Raw genomic sequence first — 5878 nt, 5'->3', positions numbered from 1 at the left:
GGAGGGCAGTTAGGGGTGATCAGGCTGGCAGGGGAGGGCAGTTAGGGGCAATCAGGCAGGCAGGCAGGTGAGCAGTTAGGAGCCAGAGGTCCCAGATTGCGAGAGGGATATCCGACTGCTGGTGTAGGCCTGGTCCCTGTGGGCTAAGGGAACATCCCCCAATTGGAGAGGTTGCAGGCTGGGCTGAGGGAACGCATCCCCCCTCCCCCCCGTGCACGAATTTCATGCACCAGGCCTCTAGTTATTAATAAGTATTTATTTATTGCCACTTTTATTTTCTTTATGCCTATGATCCCCCCCCCCCTCTCTCCATTTCTTCTTCTTCTTAAAGCAGTCCCTTTAACATTTTTTACATTGCTGGTTTGGTGGTAATGTACTCCTTTAACTTTTTTTTTGGTCTGGAAAGCTTTTTATTTCTCCTTTAATTTTAAATGAAGGATACTTGCTGGATACTGTAGTCTTGGACTTAAGCCCTTGCTTTTCATTACTTTGAGTACTTCATGCCACTCCCTTCTAGCCTGAAGTTTTTCTATTGAGAAGTCAGCTGACATTCTAATGGGAACTCCATTGTAGGTAATTTTCTGTCTCTTTCTTGCTGCCATTGAGATTCTTTCTTTGTCTTTCACATTTGCCATTTTCATTATGATGTGTCTAGGTGTGGGCCTTTTTGGGTTCATCTTGATTGGGACTATATATGCCTCCTGAACTTGTGTGACATTTTCCTTCACCGGCTGGGGAAGTTACAAATTACTTCTTTAAAACAGGTTCTCTGTTCTTTGCTCACCCTCTACCATTTATGGTATTTCTATAATGCAGATGTTATTATATTTCATGTTGTCCCAGAGCTTCCTTAAGTTATCTTTCTGCTTTTTAATTATTTTTTTTCTATTTGCAGCTCTAATTGGGTATTTATTTCTACCTTTTCTTCCAAATAACTGATTTGATCCTCTATTTAATCCAATCTACTTTTAATACCTTCCAGTGTGTTCTTGATGTCAGATATATCATTCTTCATTTCTTCATGGCATCTATTTCCCTTTTCATACTGTTGTAATTTTCACTAAGTTCCTTAAGCATCTTTATAACCATTGCTTTGAATCCTGTCAGATAGGTTGCTTGCTTTCATTCCATTTAGTTATTTTTTCTGAAATTTCTTCTTTGCTCTCATTTGGGGGTTGCTTCTTTGTCTCTCCTTTTTAGCTGTCTCTTTGTATTTGCTTCTATGTATTACATAGAACTATTTTGCCTCCCAGTCTTTGTGGGATGGCCTAATGTAGAAAATGTGTGAGGGGTCCAATGGTGTAGTTTCTTTGTTCACCTGAGCTAGATGCTCTAGAAATGACCCTTGTGTGTGTTATTTGGGCTCTCCTATTGTAATTGTGACTTGATTGTTGATGTCCCGTTTGTGGGAGGGATTTCCCCTCTGACTTGCTGCCAGTGAAGTTCAACCACACTGTTGTCATGCCTGCTGGTATACAGGTGCTGACAGAACAGAATAAGACACAACAGGGCCAAACCAAAAACACCATGAAAATCAAGCTACTCAGTGCAGCAACAACAGGAAAGACTAAGAAGGAAAAAGAAGAGAAAGCAAAGGGGAGAAAGAAATAAAAAGAATATTAAAAGATATGTGACCTAAAACTTGGAGTGGATATAAAGAATAAAGGGAAAAAGAATAATACAAAAAAATGTCTATATGGAAGCAAGGAGGAAGCTAAAAGAACTAGTATAGAAGGAAAAAAGAAGAGGAAACTATACTAGTTTTGATTTTTAGTTGAAAAACTGTGGTTAACTATTTAAAAGAAGGGCTGCTTTATGTATTTTGAAGCCAAACTTCTGTGTTGATTAATTGTTTTTATCTAGAAGCAGTTAAAAACATAAACCAGGTGGGACTTAAGGGTTCACAATAGAACTGAGTAGAGGGTGTTAAAGACACAAATGATTAAAAGCAGCCCTGACGGTGCCCGATGACCCAGCTGACATGATCCACAGCACAGGATAGCTCCAGAATCAGACTTGGGGGCTTCTGGCTCTAATAGAATGCACCTCGGAGAACTATTGAAACTCTCTGGGTATATGTTTTATCAATGCAAGCTTCAGATTTAGATTATCTTTAAGGTCTCTCATATCTCTAAATTTTTAATGCCCTCTTAGTTGGAAACTGATTTAGATAACAGTAGCATAACTTGGTAGACAATAGATAAAAGTGGGGCTGTGGACTGAGACACATAGATCTTCCAATATATCTGCCTCTAGTGGAGGGTCTCCATAGTCATATGATCTTAGCCATGTCACTCAACCTCTGGATTCAGTTCTCCAAACAATAATTGGGTTTACCTGTTACTAGGATGAAATTATCTATACCAATAAAAGAGAAACATGTAAATTGACTGTCACTTCATGACACCCACAGCCATTCAGGAGTGAGTATGCAAATTAACCCATCAAAGATGGCAGTGGCCCCGCCCCCTGGCCACTCTTGGTCTTTGGACAGTGAGCCTCCTCAGGGCCTCCCTGCCATGCTCCACACCTGTCAACCTTCCTTTCAGCCTCCCTGTGGCCCAGTCCCTGGCCCTGCAAACCTCTGGTGCCTGAAGTCATAGCTCCCAGTGTCTGGCATCTCCCTCTACCCCATTCCTGCCCCACTGCTCTGGTAAACAAAACCCTAGCTTTGGAGCAGCCCCGCAAGCTTGGATATGCTTGGGAGCTTGCTCGGTGTACAGTTAGCACACCCACCCCGGAAGCTCTTGGCCAGCCAAGGGGCGATGGTGGTGGTGGTGGTGGTGGCAGCGGCAGGCAGCTCAGCTTTGTTTTGAATAGATAAAAGAGGTCACCTTTACACTAACCCAAATTATCAGATCTCCCTCCTCCCTATCTCGCCAAATCAAGAGGGGAGGGGCAATGGGCATGGAGGGAGGGCGGGCAGGCAGGAGGTGGAGGTCAGAGGAGGAAGAGGATGAGGAAGGTGTCCAGTTGCATTCCACTTTCACAATGGGAAAGTGAAACTCACTAGTGCCTCCAACATCTCCAGTCCTCCCCATCTGCCTCGCTCCCCCCATCTCTTCCCCTCTGAGCCTCCCGGGAGTGCCAGCGCTGCACAGAGGAACTCTCCAGAGAAGGAGGAAGAGGAGGAAGCAGTGCCAGAGCATGCAGGGCTTGCCACCTCCACCTCCGCTGCCACTGCACAGGCTGCCTGAGCAAGCCCCTTGCTTGTTGGCAGCCAGGAGAAGGAAGACCTATTCTTGCATGAATCTTCATGCATCAGGCTTCTAGTATGATACATAAAAGGCTAGATGGCACCAACACACTTAAGTGTAAACATATAGGACTATAAACACAGCTTTATAACTGGGAAATTTATGACAAAACATATCTAGCTATTTGGGGAAATCATTTTTACTTTAAATCTTGTCATATTGAACTAGTTTTAAGTGCGAATTCCAAATTAGGGATAAAGAAAAAGGAATCATGTTTTAAAGTATATTAAGCTATAGATCATATTTGCTCTATTTGACTTTACAAGGACCTAATTTAACAGAATTTTGGTGCTGCTCTGCATGCACCCAAATTGTGGGCCATGTATGAAGAAAAGCTTAACTGGGAGTGGCTAAGGTTATGGAAAAGTTTGCTCATTATTCATATCAGAGTTTTCAGGCAGTACCATCTACCAAGAGTGCTTTGTGCTGAGAGTAAGAAATAGAAAGCATATAGAAGCTTTGCAGGTTTCAAAAGTCAGTAAAATTTTCTTTAGTTGCCTTGTAGATTTCTGATCATTCCATTAAAAAATGTAACACTTAATTTTTTTGGTGCAATGGTAAATGGGATTTTTAAAAATCTCTTTCTGTAAGTTCACTATTGCTATATAAAAATACCATAGATTTCTTGGCATTAGTTTTGTATCCTGCTACATTGCCAAATTCATTTATTAAGTCTAATAATTTTTATAGAGTCTTTAAGGTTTTGTATGTACAGTATCATGCCACCTGTGAATAATGTTTTATTATGTTGAGATATGGTCACTCTATTCCCATTTTGCTGAGGGTATTTTATCAAGAAAGGGTGTTGAATTTTGTCCAAAGCTTTTTCTGCATCAGTTGATATGACTATGTGATTTTTATCTCTCAATTTGTTTATGTGATGTATCATGTTTATTGATTTACCATCGCTCCAAAAAAATTAAGATACCTAGGAATAAACTTAACTAAGGAGGTAAAAAACCTGTACTCAGAAAACTACAGGACACTGAAAAAGAAAAAAAAAAAAAGATAGAGGAAGACATAACCAGATGGAAGAACATACCATGTTCATGGATTGGTAGAATCAACATCATTAAAATGTCCATACTACCCAAAGCAAGCTATAGATTCAATGCACTCCCCATTAAAATACAAATTGCATATTTTACAAACCTAGAACAAACTCTCCAAAAATTAATTTGGAATAAAAAAAGAGACCCCAAATAGCTGTGGCAATCCTGAGAAAGAAGAACAAAGTAGGAGGGATCTCAATACCAGATATCAAGCTGTATTAAAAAGCCACTATCCTTAAAACTGCCTGGTACTGGAACAGGAACAGACATATAGACCAATGGAATAGAATAGAGAACCCAGAAACCGACCCAAACCACTATGCTCAATTAATATTTGACAAAGGAGGCATGAACATACAATGGAGTCAAGATAGTCTCTTCAATAAATGGTGTTGGGAAAATTGGATAGATACATGCAAAAATTGAAACTAGACTGCCAAGTTATACCATACACAAAAATAAACTCAAAATGCATAAAGAACTTAAACATAAAACTGGAAACCATAAAAATCTTAGAGGAATCCATAGGCAGCAAAATCTCAGACATATGCAGAAGAAGCAATATCTTCACCAATACACCTTCTAGGGCTATGAACACCGAAAAAAAAAAATAAACAAATGAGACTCCATCAAAATAAAAAGATTCTGTACAGCAAAAGAAACCATCAACAAAAAACAAGAAAGCCCACTGCATGGGAGAACATATTTGCCAATGTTATCACCAATAAGAGTTTAATCACCAGCATTGACAGGGAACTCATACAACTTAACAAAAGGAAGATAAACAACCCAATGAAAAAATGGTCAATGGACTTAGGAAGATACTTTTAGAAAGAGGACATAAGGAAGGCCAAGAGACATATGAAAACATGCTCAAAGTCACTAATCATCCAAGAGATGCAAATCAAAATGACAATGCAGTACCATCTCACACCTGTCAGAATGGCTATCATTTGTCCCAATAATCCCACTTCTAGTAATATATCCCAAGAAACTAGAATCACCAATGAGAAAGGATATATGCATCCCTATGTTCATAGCAACACAATTTACCATAGCTAAGATTTGGAAACAGCCTGAGTGCCCAACATCAGATGAGTGGATTAAAAACCCTGATACATCTACACAATGGAACACTATGCTGCTGTAAAAAATAAGAAATTTTTTGCCATTTCCAACAGCATGGATGGAACTGGAGAGCATTATGTTAAATGAAATAAGCCAGTCAGTGAAAGATAAATACCACATGATCTCACTTATTTGTGGAATATAATGAACAACATAAACTGATGAACAAAAACAGATCCAGAGACAGAGAAGCCTCAATCAGACCGTTAAACCTCAGAGGGAATGTAGGGGAGGATGGGAGTAAAGAGGAGAGATCAACCAAAGGACTTGTATGCATGCATATAAGCCTAAACAATGGACACAGACACCAGGGGAGTGAGGGCATGAGTGGGAGGGGGCAATGGGGGGATAAAGACACATATGTATACCTTAATAAATAAATAAAAAAAGTGTAATACTATTCGAAAATTTTTTACAAAGGTAGTGAAAAGTATAGGAGTT

The sequence above is a fragment of the Eptesicus fuscus genome, chromosome 9, assembly GCF_027574615.1.
Source record: "Eptesicus fuscus isolate TK198812 chromosome 9, DD_ASM_mEF_20220401, whole genome shotgun sequence".
Classification (NCBI taxonomy): Eukaryota; Metazoa; Chordata; class Mammalia; order Chiroptera; family Vespertilionidae; genus Eptesicus; species Eptesicus fuscus.
This window is presented reverse-complemented; position numbering follows the sequence as displayed.